The 14,866-nt window shown below is 46.1% G+C and overlaps 1 protein-coding gene across 1 annotated transcript in view; it reads left to right on the plus strand.

Annotated features, from left to right (window-relative positions):
- Positions 1-6,844: 6,844 nt before the first annotated feature.
- The window catches only part of NFE2 (nuclear factor, erythroid 2), a 147,652-nt gene continuing 139,630 nt past the window's right edge, over positions 6,845-14,866 (plus strand). The window contains exon 1 of the mRNA XM_030198324.1: positions 6,845-7,148. The gene's annotated coding sequence lies outside the window, so the exon portion shown is untranslated. The remainder of the gene's footprint in view (positions 7,149-14,866) is intronic.

Here is a 14,866-nt window from a genome sequence, read left to right on the forward strand (position 1 = left end):
GAAAAATTCAAAATAATCTGTCCACAATAGGAGGATCCAAGAATAGGAAATAAATCCAAGTATCAAATACATATCAGAAGTAAACATTATATAATACATCACATTGACCAGAAGGAATTTAGGATCATGCAGCCTAGACAGTACATTTAACTGAAAGATACCATTTCAGGGGTATCCCTCACATTCTCTCTAGCAGTAATGAATTCTTGTAGTCTTTTGGGACAAGAAAAGAGGTAATTAACTCCATGTAGAGAAATCATACACTTACTAGGAAATTTAACAAGAAAAGTTCCACCGAGTGAAAGAATTTTTGGTTAAAAAACCATCAATTCTTTCCTCCTGACTTGAGTTTCTTTCGCTAGATCTGGAAAGATCTGGATTTTAGCTCCCATAAAGATAGCATTCATTTTCCGGAAATAAGTACGCAATACCAAGTTTTTATCCGACTCCAGTGCAAAAGTAACAAGCAGTGTAGCTCGATCTGAAATTTCAGACCTTTCAAGAAAATCAGTTAAATTCAAATTTTGCGGAGGTTCTGGTACTCCATTTATTGGTCGCATAAGTTTTTTAAGATATTGTGTTCTAGTCACTGGAGGGTGACTTTCTGCAGGAATGTCCAGAATCTCTAAGAAATACTTTTTCAAAAGTTCAATAGCTGAAATAAACGAGGAAGATGGAAAATTCAAAAATCTTAGATTGTTCTTTCTAAGCTGATTTTCAATATACTCCATTTTACTTGCCTGGGTTTTATTTTCCTTAATTACAGACACCACAGTAGTTTGCAAAGATTTTAATTCAGAATCAAAAGTTTCCAATTTAGCAGTATGATTTTCAACCTTAGTGGATATCTCTACATTAGTAGATTTTAATTTACTTATTTCGGTATGAGCATAAATATCTGCTGTAGAGATGTGTTTACCCCTTGGATGGCCTCCCAGAGAGTGTCCATAGTGACTTTTTCCGTTTTTAACGAACCTCTTCCTAATCCAGGAGAAAGCTCTCCTTGGATTATACCTAGGGATAAATAACCCACTTCTGTTGTTAAAGTACCTGGGGTAGAGGCGAGGGCTGGTCCCAGTGGTGTGCTGGTAAATGTTTAACAACAGGCTCTCTCCCCGGTCCCCCTGTGCGCCCCCCCCCGTCCCCCTCTGCGCCCCCCCAAATTGCAGAGCTGGCTATAGCCGGGGAGAGAGCCTGGGGGGGGTGGCAATGCATTACTCCAGGAAAAAAAATTAAATGATCCCAGGTTCCAATCTAATTCATGTTTAATGTGCGATAAAATGCCATAAATAAGTAAATAAATATAAACTTTTATTGTTGAGCACCTGATTCTCAAAGTGAACATATTCCAAACACTATAATGAAAATAAAATGATTTTTTTCCTACCTTTGTTGTCTGGTGACTGTTTTTCTGATCATGCTGGCCCAGTATCCGATTCTGCTGCTATCTGTCCTCTTAACTCTGTTTCCAGGGCTTCCTTTCCATTTATTTCTTTCCTTTCCTCCTTTCTTCTTCATTTCTGGTCCTCAGCTTCTGCCTATTTTCTTCATCCATGTGCAGTTTTTCTCCTCTCTTCCTTTTCCCTCATCTCATCTCCTTCCTCACTCTTCCCTCCCCTCCATCCATGTCCAGCATTTCTTCTCTCTTCTCTCCCCTCCTGTCCCCTGCCCTCCATCCACCCATGTCCAGCAGTGACCCTCCTCTCCCCTGCCTTCCATCCACCCATGTCCAGCAGTGACCCTCCTCTCCCCTGCCCTGCATGCGCCCATACCCAGTGACCCTCCTCTCCCCTGCCCTCCTTCCACCCATGTCCAGCAGTGACCCTCCTCTCCCCTGCCCTCCATCCACCCATCCATGTCCAGCAGTGACCCTCCTCTTCCCTGCCCTTCATCCACCCATGTCCAGCAGTGACCCTCCTCTCCCCTGCCCTTCATCCACCCATGTCCAGCAGTGACCCTCCTCTCCCCTGCCCTGCATGCACCCATACCCAGCGCGACCTTTAGTTCTCTCCCCTCCATCCACCCATGCCTAGGGACTCCCTTCTGTCCCCTGCCACCCCTCCCGAGTTGTTCACCGGCGACTTCTCCTCCCTCCCTCCGGATCCGTCCCTCACCGACCTGACTCTTCTAATTCTTCGGTGGGGCAGGCAGTCTTGCCTGCCCGCTACCAGCGCTGACTCTCCTCCGCTGGTTCACGCTTCAAAATGGCCGCCGAGACTTCAGTAGAAGTCTCGCGAGACCGCCTCTGGAAGTCTCGGCGGCCAATTTTAAAGCGCAAACCAACAGGGGAGAGCCAGCGCTGGTAGCGGGCAGGCAAGACTGCCTGCCCCGCCGAAGAATTAGAAGAGTCAGGTGACAGTCGGTGACAGTGAGGGACCGGATCGGGCGGGTGGGCGGGAGGGAGGAGAGCCGGTTCGCAGTAGGAAACAACCGGCTCGCAAGTCGGTACAAAATGTAACAACCGACTCTTGCGAGCCGGTGCGAGCCGGCTCCAGCACACCACTGGCTGGTCCTCTCACAGCCGTCGGAAAGTCGCCAACTCCGGACGCTCCCTCATACGGCCCTCTGTCAGCTCCGCTAATCCTTCCAGGTTGTGGAGGGGTCAAATCGGAAAGGGGGCTCAATGTAGCTCCCTCTGTACTGTGTTCCAAAGGTGACATTGTGGAACTTCTAGAGGCTTGAGCCGGCGTTCACGGTGGGCGGATTCCGAAGCTCTCCAGCGTGGGTTGCAACATGGTGGGTACATTAACTGCGCTCAAGAAGGTAGGAGCAGCAGTTTTACCTTTTCTCTTCCCCATTACGCCTGGGGAGCGCTCCATATTGCCAACCCTCAACGGTAAGGTTCTGGAGCTCTCGCATACACGTCTGGTCAGGCGGCCATCTTGGATCCTTCTCCCCCATCTGTGATATGGCAGATGAAATGTAATGTGGTCAAACGCAAAGTGATGCACATTGGAAAGAATAATCCGAATCATAGCTACCTGATGCTAGGGTCCACCTTGGGGGGGGGGGGGGGGGGTCAATACTCAAGAAAAAGATCTAGGTGTCATTGTAGATAATACGCTGAACTCTTCTGCTCAGTGTGTGGTGGTGGCCAAAAAAGCAAACAGGATGCTAGGAATTAATAGGAAAGGGATGGCGAATAAGACCAAAAATACTATAATGCCTCTGCATTGCTCCATGGTGCGACCGCACCATGAGTACTGTTCAGTTCTGGTTTCCATATCTGAAAAAAGATATAGCAGAATTAGAAAAGGTTCAAAGAAGAGCGACCAAAATGATAAAGGGGATGGAACTCTTCTCATATGAGGAAAGGCTAAAGAGGTTAGGGCTCTGCAGCTTGCGAAAGAGATGGATGCAGGGAGTTATGATTGAGGTCTACAAAATCCTGAGTGGTGTAGAACGGGTAGAAGTAAATCAATTTTTTACTCGTTCCAAAAGTACAAAGACTAGGGGACACTTTTTCACTCAACAAATACTTAAACTGTGGAACTCTTTACTGGAGGATGTGGTAACAGTGGTTAGCGTATCTTGGTTTAAAAAAGGATTGGTCAAGTTCCTGGAGGAAAAGTCAATAGTTTGCTATTGAGACAGACATGGGGAAGCAATTGCTTCCACCTGGATTGGTAGCATGGAACGTTGCTGCTAATTCGGTTTCTGCCAGGTATTTGTGACCTGGCTTGGCCACTGTTTGGAAACAGGATACTGGGCTAGATGGACCATTGGTTTGATTTGCAAGAGGATCTTACGAAACTGGGAGACTGGGCATCCAAATGGCAAATGACATTCAATGTGAGCAAGTGCAAAGTGATTCATGTGGGAAAGAGGAGCCCAAACTATAGCTACATGATGAAAGGTTCCACATTAGGAGTCACCGACCAGGAAAAGAATCTAGGTTTTTTCTTTGATGATACTTTGAAAGCCTCTGCTCAGTGTGCAGCAGCAGCTAAGAAAGAAAATAGAATGTTAGATATTATAAAGAAAGGAATGAAAAGCAAAAATGAGAATATTATGATGCCTTTGTATTGCTCCATGGTGTGACCACACCTTGAATACTGTGTGCAATTCTGGTTACTGCATCTCAAAAAAGATGTGGAGAGGGTTAATCGAAAGGGACGGCCAAGTTTTGATGGGGACGTCCTCGCAAAACTTCCCAATCCAGGGGCGGAGAAACCCATATTTTAGAAATAATATGGACACCCATCTTTCGTTTCAATAATACGGTCAGGGACGCCCAAATCCTAAAATTTGGTTGTCCTTAGAGATGGTCGTCCTTAGACTTGGTCATTTCTAATTTTCGATGATAATCGAAACCAAGGACATCCATCTCAGAAACAACCAAATGCAAGCCATTTGGTCGTGGGAGGAACCAGCATTTGTAGTGCACTGGTCCCCTTGACATGCCAGGACAGCAACCGGGCACCCTAGGGGGCACTGCAGTGGACTTCATAAATTGCTCCCAGGTAAATAGCTCCCTTACCTTGTGTGCTGAGCCCCCCAAACCCCCTCACCCCCCCTAAAACCCACTCCCCACAACTGTACACCACTGCCATAGCCCTTGCAGGTGAAGGGGGGCACCTAGATGTGGGTACAGTGGGTTTGTGGTGGGTTTTGGAGGGCTCGCTGCTTCCTCCACAAACGTAACAGGTGGGAGGGATGGGCCTGGGTCCACCTGCTTGAAGTGCACTGCACTCACTAAAACTGCTCCAGGGACCTGTGCTGTCATGGACCTGAGTATGACATCTGAGGCTGGCATAGAGGCTGGCAATCAATATTTTGAAATATATTTTTTGAGGGTGAGAGGGGGTTAGTGACTACTGGGGGAATAAGGGAAGGTCATCCCCAATACTCTCCGGTGGTCATCTGGTCATTTTGGACACCTTTTTGTGCCTTTGTCGTAAGAAAAACATGACCAGGTAAAGTCGTTCAAGTGTTCATCAGGGACATCCTTATTTCTTTCAATTATGAGTCGAGGACGTCAGGGCCGTGCCGATGCGGTAAGCGAGGTAAGCATGGCAGGAGGGCGCCATCCTCTGGGGGGGGCGCCCCGCCGCACCATGCTTACCTCGCCCTCTTCTCCCCAGATCCTTTTTTTTTTGTTTAAATTTACCTCTCCGGCGCGCGGCAGCGTAAGTGAGAAGGAGGCGGCGCTCCCCCGGCCGCCCCGACGTGTCTTCCCTTTGCTCGGTTCCGCCTTCTTCTGACGTCATTTCTGACGTCAGAAGAAGGCGGGACACAGCGAAGGCAAGACACGTCGGGGCGGGGGAGCGCCGCCTCCTTCTCACTAACGCTGCCTACACTGCAAGCGCCGGAGAGGTAAATTTAAACAAAAAAAAAAAGGATCTGGGGAGAAGAGCGCGGGTAGTGTAGCGCTCGTTTTCGGGGGGAGGGCGCCAGAGAGGCCAACTGTGGGGGGGGGGGGGGCGCCGGAGAGGCCAACTGCAGGGGGGCGCCAGAGACCCTAGGCACGGCCCTGGAGGACGTCCTAGTGTTAGTCACGCCCAAGTCCCGCCTTTGCTACACCTCCAATACACCCCCTTGAACTTTGGCCGTCCCTGTGACGGAAAGCAGTTGGGGATGTCCAAAATCAGCTTTCGATTATACCGATTTGGACGACCCTGTGAGAAGGACGACCATCTTCTGATTTATGTCGAAAGATGGGTGTCCTTCTCTTTCGAAAATGAGCCCAATAGTGGAATTAGAAAAGGTACAGGGAAGGGCGATGAAAATGATCAAGGGGATGGGATGACTTCCCTATGAGGAAACACTAATGTTTTTAGGGCTCTTCAGCTTGGAGAACAGATGTCTGAGGGGAGATATGATAGAGGTCTATAAAATAATGAGTGAAATGGACTGGGTGGACATGAATCGCTTGTTTTCTCTTTTCAAAAATACTATGACTACAGAAGCTTTCAATGAAGTTAAGTAGTAAATTTAAAACAAATCAGAGAAAATATTTCTTCACTCAATGTGTAATTAAACTCTGGAATTTGTTGCCAGGGAATGTGGTAAAAATAGTTAGCTTAGCAAGGTTTAAAAAAGGGTTGAATAACTTCTTAAAAGATAAGTCCATAAGCCATTATTAAAATGGACTTGGGGAAAATCCACTGCTTATGTTTAAGCAGCATAAAATCTGTTTTCTGTTCTGGGATCTTGCTAGGTATTTGTGACCTAGATTGGCTACTATTGAAAACAGGATACTGGGCTTGATGGACCTTCGGTCTGTCCCAGCATTGCAACACTTATGTTCTTATGATATGCTTTAAATGTGCCTCCTATTAGTTTATGGCAGTGTCCTCCTATTAGCACTATTAGGAAGGGAAAACAACCATTTCCTATCTTCATATTCTCCATCCCATTTATGATTTTCGAAACCTAAGTCCATGTAGGCATTCATCTGTATGTAAATACATGTACAGAGGTATTACATGTGTTTGTGTCCTCAGGAAACACCTAGCCAGTCTGCTACAATGAATATGCATGAGACAACTCCACTGTATGTAAATCTATCTCATGCATATTCATTATAGGTATCCTGAAAACCAGACTGGCTAGGTGAGTGGCAGGACTGGGTTGAGAACCCTTGGCCTACACCTAGGCAAAGTGGAACCACTGGGGTTACTGCCTATCTCTTCTCCTTAGTACTTGGAGCAGGTGCTGTGAGTGAAGTTGGGTTTATGGTTCACAGCCCCTGTGGTTCAAGTCACTGAGGCTGTAAACCACCAAGTGTGTTCTGTTACCAGAAGTAGACTCAGGGAGGGCGGGAGGAGAGGATGTGGGAGGGTGAGAGGAGGGAGGACCCTCAGTGCTCTCCTCTGCACCTCACCCGTGGGCTCTGATAACACACAAGGCAGCCCTCTTAGTTATGTAATAGTCGGTCACTCGCAAGAGACGTGCAGCTAACTGTACCAGAGTCCTGGGCTCATAGAGCTGAAGCTTCATTTGCGAACTTTCCACCAACTCCAGCGCTAGAGGAACAGGAATGTGATCGGTGGTTTGTAGGATGAGACTGAACTTTGTGAAGACGGAGGTGATTTTTTAAAGACAAAACAAGCTGCCTTTTCCGTCTCTCTCTTGTGCACCTGTCAGTAAGAGAAAGAGGAGGGACTCAGCAATCCACGATGGTTGGCCGCTGGAGCTCCCGGCCGGTAAGCAGAGCTTTAAAAAGAACTTTTGTTCCAGATGCCAAAGCTGACCTAAAAAGCAAAGGACAGAGAAAGAAAGAGAGAGAGGTAGCGAATAGATTAGAAAGGAAATCGCAAAGAAGGGCAGAGAGCGAATGAAAGAGAGAGAGAACCAGTGAGACAGTCAAAAAGTGAGAGTAGGGACGATTCCCTGTGAGCCGGTGAGAGAGGCACGGAGATCCCTCTGAGGTGTCCCAGGGGCTGTAAATCTGCAGGCTAAGTCGTGCACGATATGAATGTGTCTTTGTGCGGATAACCGCTGTACTGTCTCTTAAACTACCTAAGCGCGCACTTTTAACGCCGTTGGAAAAGGACTTTCCTGTGTCACAGATTTCTGGCCTAAATTGAAAAGAAAAGCATCTCCCCAATTATTATCAGCAGATTTTAGGGTGTTACATTGCTTTTGTTGGTTCTGCATTGGAAGAGTTCAGCCACCGAACAGTTCTTTTTATTTTCTGTTCTCTTAGTGGAAAGGACATTGTGTGTGTGTGAATGTACACATGTGCTTGGAGAGTCTTGTGGAGTTCATGTGGTTATAAGCTGAGCCTGTTCCCAGTCTGGGGTTTTGAATTTGTGCCTGCATTGGAAAGAAAAAGAGAAACACTAAACGGAAGGTGCCAATTAAAAAGAGCAAGAATATGGAGAAAGACTGAAAGAAAAGCCAATTCTGAGAAAGGGGGATGGGCACAGGGCCAGCTTACTCTTTAGGTAGAGTAGGCAGTTGCCTAGGGTGGCAGATTAACTGTGGTCAAAGTAAAGCAACAACTCTTGACAGCCACACGCTCAGAACATATTGGTATCCTCAGGGGGGATGGGCAGCTTGTAAAGAGCCCTTCTACCTAGGAACAGGGCTTTTGCAAATTGCCTTCATTTTATATTACATTATGGGGAAATTCTATAATTGGTGTCTAAAGTTAGGTGCCAAAAAACTGGACACTAAACTAGTATCCTATAAAGGTAGAGTTGGATGCCAAGTCTGTTACAGAATACTAGCTCAAGTCCGCTGTCCCGCGTCAAACTTTAGGTGCGACCACTTACACCATATCTATGGTTGGTGCCTACAATCAGCAGTTGAATGCAAAAATGCAACTATTCTACAAAGCAGGCGATGAAAGAGTCGTAACTCCCTTGACCAGCCCATGCCCTTCCCATGGGAATGCCCCCTATGCAGTTACACACTAGAGAACTTAACTTAGCAGGGTTTAAAAAAGATTTGGATAATTTACTGAAAGAAAAGTCCATAAGCCATTATTAGGATGGACTTGGGAAAATCCACTGCTTATTTCTAGGATAAGCAGCATAAAATCTGTTTTTTTTCTGGGATCTTGCCAGGTACTTGTGACCTGGATTGGTCACTGTTGGAAACAAGATACTGGGCTTGATGAACCTTTGGACAGTTCCAGTATGGTAATGTTTATGTTCTTATATTCTTATGTTATAATAGCATCAAAGTACACTGTGGCACCTTTCAGCCCTGTTTTGGTGCCTAAAATCCATTGAATTCAAGTTTCAAACTCTCAAGAAGGGGAGCCCAGGGCTTGAAAGTTGATTGATGGGGTGCAAGGCTGAAGATTCACCTAGGGCCCCTGGATGGGCTCCCCCTTGAATCTGAACTGAGGGGGGATAAGCATTTCAAGTGGGGCAAAGCAGGAAGCACATCCAGTTCAATCCAGGATGGAAGTCAGCTTTAAGAATCTGATTGACTTCAAGTTAGATAAGATATTTGCGGATGGAGGCCTGGTTTTGAAACGGGCTCTCTTTTGCCTTGAACAGTTGGTGTGCTTTGCTGGACTTTGAGCTGTCTCCGGAGGGACATGGGCAGGGGGTTATCAGGGACAGGGCTCTGTGCAGGTAATGGCAGAAGCCCAGCAGTAACCACCGAGATAGGCATGTGTAGCCTTTCACACATGCAAGTATAAATACAGTGGCATACATGTTCTAACATTAAAAAAAAACCATTGTCCAAATTCTCACTATCATTCGTAAATAATTTCACACAGGTACAGAGATATACACACCTGCATATTATCATATAAACAGAGAGGTATTTAAACATAGTCCTTTACACTCACAAGGGAACACATATGTGTATCCCGCATTATCCCAGAGTTCAGGTTCAAGGTGGCTTACAATCCAATGTAAGCAGTTACTATCTCTGTCCCTCACATACAAACCTAACTGTAGAGACCCACATTCAAACGGGGATCTGCACAGTGATGCATGCACAGACAGACTCACACAGAGAGTTAATCCGTCTGTGTAACCTTCATTAGCTGCACAGAAGAGCTTTTGGGGCAGTCCGAATACACTGCAGTATCAAATGCGAAAAGCTCACCGCCCATTATCTGTTGCTGAAACACAAACTTCCCTCAGAGTCAATGCTGAAGGAGGTCTGAAGCAGCCAGCTCTGTGAAATCCAGCAGAGAATTTGTTTATTTTATTTTATTGGGATTTATTAATCACCTTTATGAAGAGATTCACCCAAGGTGTTGTAGAGCAGTTTAACATACAGCCTACAGTTCTGTTAACAGCATAAACAACAGTAAACTGACCAAACATAACTATCTAACTATATAAATGAGAGGTGACCGACTCACCCGCAAATGCGCGGTAGAGAGCAGCTGTTCTGCGCATGCGCGACACGTCACAGGTCTCTCCCGACGTCAGCTGATCATAACCGCAACACCTACTACTACTGATCATTTCTAAAGCGCTATACTAAACGTACGCAGCGCTGTACAGCAAACCCTCCTCTCTCCCCTGCCCCCCTCAAGCAACACATGTCCAGCGACCCTCCTCTCCCCCTGCCCCCCTTCAGCCACCCATGTCCACCGACCCTCCTCTCTCCCCTGCCCCCCTCCAGCCACCCATGTCCAGCAACTCTCCTCTCTCCCCTGCCCCCCTCCAGCTACCCATATCCAGCGACCCTCCTATCCCCCTGCCCCCCCTCCAGCCACCCATGTCCAGCAACTCTCCTCTCTCCCCTGCCCCCCCCCTTCCAGCCATCCAGATTGTCCAGCGAATTCTTCAGAGCAGGCAGGAAAGAACCTCAGTCTTGCCTGCCTGCCCACTGCCGGCGCTGACTCTCCCCCGCTGCCGGATCACTCTTCAAAATGGCTGCTGAGACTGTATGTGGAACAGTTTACTAATCATTGCTATACTGATTATGTTCAGTTAGTGGCTTCTCCTAAGAAGAATGAATGAACACCAGCTAATATTGCTGAGCCCAAATAGTTGTTTGACAGCTGTTTCAGAGTGACGTGCACTTCGTAAATCTGTTCTGGATGGAGAAAAATGGAGATGATCAGCATTCGTATTCCAAACCCTTGTAGTTTTTAGCCTTTGCCTCGAGTTAAGGAGGTGGACATCTGCCTGGTTGAGCAGGTAAAGGAATTAGGTGTGTAATATTAAAAAGCACCAGGAATTGGAATTTTGAATGTAACTATTGAGGGAGTCTTTTACAAAGCGGTGGTAAGTCCAACGCAGACTTACCGCACGCTAAATACTACTACTACTACTTGACATTTCTAAAGCGCTACTAGGGTTACGCAGCGCTGTACAATTTAACATAGAAGGACAGTCCCTGCTCAAAGGAGCTTACAATCTAAAGGACAAATGTACAGTCAGTCAAATAGGGGCAGTCTAGATTTCCTGAAAGGTATAAAGGTTAGGTGCCGAAAGCAACATTGAAGAGGTGGGCTTTGAGCAAGGATTTGAAGGTGGGTAGGGAGGGGGCTTGGTGTAAGGGCTCAGGAAGTTTATTCCAAGCATAGGGTGAGGCGAGGCAGAATGAGCGGAGCCTGGAGTTGGCGGTGGTGGAGAAGGGTACTGAGAGGAGGGATTTGTCCTGTGAGCGGAGGTTACGGACGGGAACGTAAGGGGAAATGAGGGTAGAGAGGTAATGAGGGGCTGCAGACTGAGTGCATTTATAGGTAAGAAGGAGAAGCTTGAACTGTATGCGGTATCTTACTGGAAGCCAGTGAAGTGACCTGAGAAGAGGGGTGATATGAGTATATGGGTTCAGGCGGAATATAAGACGTGCAGCAGAGTTCTGAACAGATTGAAGGGGGGATAGATGGCTAAGTGGGAGGCCAGTAAGGAGTAGGTTGCAGTAGTCAAGGCGAGAGGTAATGAGAGTGTGGACGAGAGTACGGGTGGTGTGCTCAGAGAGGAAAGGGCGAATTTTGCTGATGTTAAAGAGAAAGAAGCGACAGGTCTTGGCTATCTGCTGGATATGCGCAGAGAAGGAGAGGGAGGAGTCGAAGATGACTCCGAGGTTGTGGGCAGATGAACTACCAGCGTGACCACCAGCGGTAGTTCTGGGTTGAGCACACATTATTTCCAGCGCTCCAGAAATGTGTAACTTTTTCTAGCTTGGCAGTAACCCGGCCGTAATCGGGCATCGCCATGTGCTGCCAGGTTACTGCGGGAGCCCTTACTGTCACCTTAATGGGTGGGGGTAAGTGATCCCTGCTGCATAGCCACTCAGTGAGAATTATCTTTATCGTGTGGCCATTTTTTTTTTGGGGGGGGGGGTGAAGCTTTTTACTCACTGCAGTTAAAAGGGCCCTGGTGCAGGGGCGTAGCCAGATTTTGGGTGGGCCTAGGCAAGAAGTGGGTGGGCACCAAGTGTTCTCCCCCCCCCCCCCCAAACCACCACCAAAAAAATATCTCAGTTGGCGGGAAAACACTTCTTTCCACCTTGGCAGTCTGCAGCAGGTATGCGCTGAAAAATCAGCATGCTCAGGTGCCAGTATGATGGAGAGTAGTGTTTTCGTTACCATCAGGGGGAAGTCTTCAGCTGGCCAAGCTTGGGATCCCCACCAGCTACCACTAAACATGTGCTACTGTTGGGTGGGCCTGAGCCCTAAATGGGTGGGCCCTGGCCCACCCAGGCCCACCTGTGGCTACGCCACTGCCCTGGTGCATGGGAAAAAATGGTCACCACAGGGCCCTTTTTCTCACAGCTTAGTAAAAGTATTAGTATTATTAGTATAGGGGTCCTTTTGCTAAGGTGCACTAATTGATTTAGCGTGTGCTAATGATGAGCATGCATTAAATGATAAGACACCCATTATCCCCTGGATTCTATATATCGCACTGAGATTTCCACGCAGATATCGAAGCGTATTCCATAACAATGTGCATAACCTAATGGATTAACAAGCCGATCAGCACTAATTACCAATTAACAAGCAATTATTGTCACTGATTGGCATTAATTAGAATTTAAGCGCAGTACTATCTAGGTGTGTTCTATAATGTGCTGCGTGTAAATTCTAAGTCACAAAGTTAAAAAGTGGGTGTGGCCATAGGCATGGAATGGGAGGGTTATGGGCGTTTCTCAAATCTATGCGCATTGTTATAGAATACACCTGGTTCACACCTAATTTAGGCCTTGGCATTTATACAAGGTTTTACTTGGCACAACTGCCCACAACTAAATTTAGTCAATTGGCATATTCTATAAAGTGCATGGAAATTTAGGCTTATTCTGTAAAGTATGCCTAAATTAAGGTGTGCTTTAAAGAATGCACTTAGGTGAATTTCATGTGAGTGCCAAATTTTTAGGCGTGAAAAATAGAATCTAGTCCGATATTCCTATGGATGTATTATCATTTAGTGTGCGCTAATCGTTAGCACGTACTAAATCTGTTAGTGCACCTTAGTAAAAGGACCTCATAATTTGTTGCAATGTCATTTTTATTTTCTAGTTCGTTAATATGCTGATTTGTTAAAGGGTGGGGTTGGGGATGGAGATTTGGTAATAGGAAAAATATTGTTGTTGGTTTTTTTTTAATTATTGAACTACTTTGGTACTTGTTTTTCTTGGTGTATTTCATTTTATTGTTCAATACAAATTGTTTAAAGCAAAAAAAAACCAAATGAAGCCCCCTTGACTTGGAGGCCTGTGTTGCGATGATGGTTCCTGAGGTCTGTGGGCAGCTGCAGCTGGTTAGGGGTTTGAGGCTGTTGTTAGATAATCTGGCTTTAAAGAGAGCAGTATACCCTTTACTAGCAGTGCATTTTGGCTACTGAAATATGCTCCATGTCAGCTCCTAACCAAGACTTCATGTGCAGGATAATGTTATAGGTGCCTTTTACTAAGCCTCCGTCTGTTATGCACACCAGAAAATATATTTTATTTTCTGGCATGTGGCGAAAATCGGGCGGTAACTCCGATGACATGCATAGCCAATTACTGCATGGTTAATGTGAGAAACCTTACCGCTAAGTCAATGGCTGGCAGTAAGGTCTCAGACCCAAAATGGACGCATGCCAATTTTTATTTTGCCGCACATCCATTTTTGGCAAAAATGTTAAAAAGGCCTTTTTTAAAGGCATGCTGAAAAATGGATCTGTGCATGCCCAAAACGCGTGCCTGCACTAGCGCAGCTCATTTTTCAACGCACCTTAGTAAAAGGATGCCATAATGATTAGCATGCACTAAATGATAAGATTCTATATATCGCGCCAAGATTTCCACGCAGATATTGAAGTGTATTCCATAACAATGCGCATAACCTAATTGATTAACGAGCCAATCAGCACTATGTTTGAAAGGTAAATAAATAAATAAAAACCATCTATTTGCGGCCTTTTTAATAATGATACATTTGTGTATTTAGAAAATGCTAGCACAAATTATGGAGTGGTTCTCAACTGAATCATGCGGACGCAGCCAGCCAGTCAAGTTTTCAGGTTACCCACAATGAATATGCATGAGATAAATGTGCATACAATGGAGGCAGTGCATGTAAATTTATCTCATGCATATTCATTGCACAGATATCTTGAAAATCAGACCTGCTTGCTGTGTCCCTAGATCGGGGCTGAGAAACCTTGGGGCTAGCATGAAAGTGCTGACAGTGTTAGCATGCATTCATATATCATGACTTTGCTCATGTTCCACACAAACTGACCCCTAAAGATGCCTTCTGTAAAGTGCACGCCTCATTGCACCATGCAGACCTTTTGCATGCACAGAGGGGTGATTCTATAAATGGCACTCCAAAATCAGTGCCGAAAACAATCGGTGCTCAATTCTATTCTATAACGGGAACTCAAAGATGAGCATCCATTATAGAATAGCATTGAGTGCCAATTTTGCTGCCCCCACCCCAAAAAAACCCCAAAATGTAGGCTCCAGGTTTTACGCCTGCTGAAACCAGTTGTAATTCCTGGCACCCAATCTGGGTGCATATCTCCAGTATTCTATAACACTGTGTACTAATTTTAGCAACAGCCCTGGACCCGCCCATGCACCTCCTGTGGCCATGCCCCTTTTGGGTTGCACACTATGGATCTGGGTGCACATTGTTATAGAGTAGCGCATAGCAAAATGTGCGCCCAATTCCAAATTGGTGCTGATAGTGTCAATTAGCACCCAATTATTGGCACTAATTAGCTCCTTAGCCAATTTAATTGGGTGCATATTGGATTGGCACCCACATTTGGGCAAACAACCACAGCGAAGGAGGACAGAGATCACCTGAAAGTAAGAGTCCTTTATTCACATCCACAGACTCAAGCAGTGAAAACTCTGCATGTGGGTGTGATTGTCCGGCTGTGTATTGATAAAACTACTACTAATTAATTATGGACAACAGAAATATTATACACTACAGTTACATCCGATAAGAGACTCCTGAGGCAGGCCTTTTGGACAAAACACAGGCTTG

This window comes from Microcaecilia unicolor, chromosome 3 (assembly GCF_901765095.1).
Source record: "Microcaecilia unicolor chromosome 3, aMicUni1.1, whole genome shotgun sequence".
Lineage (NCBI taxonomy): Eukaryota > Metazoa > Chordata > Amphibia > Gymnophiona > Siphonopidae > Microcaecilia > Microcaecilia unicolor.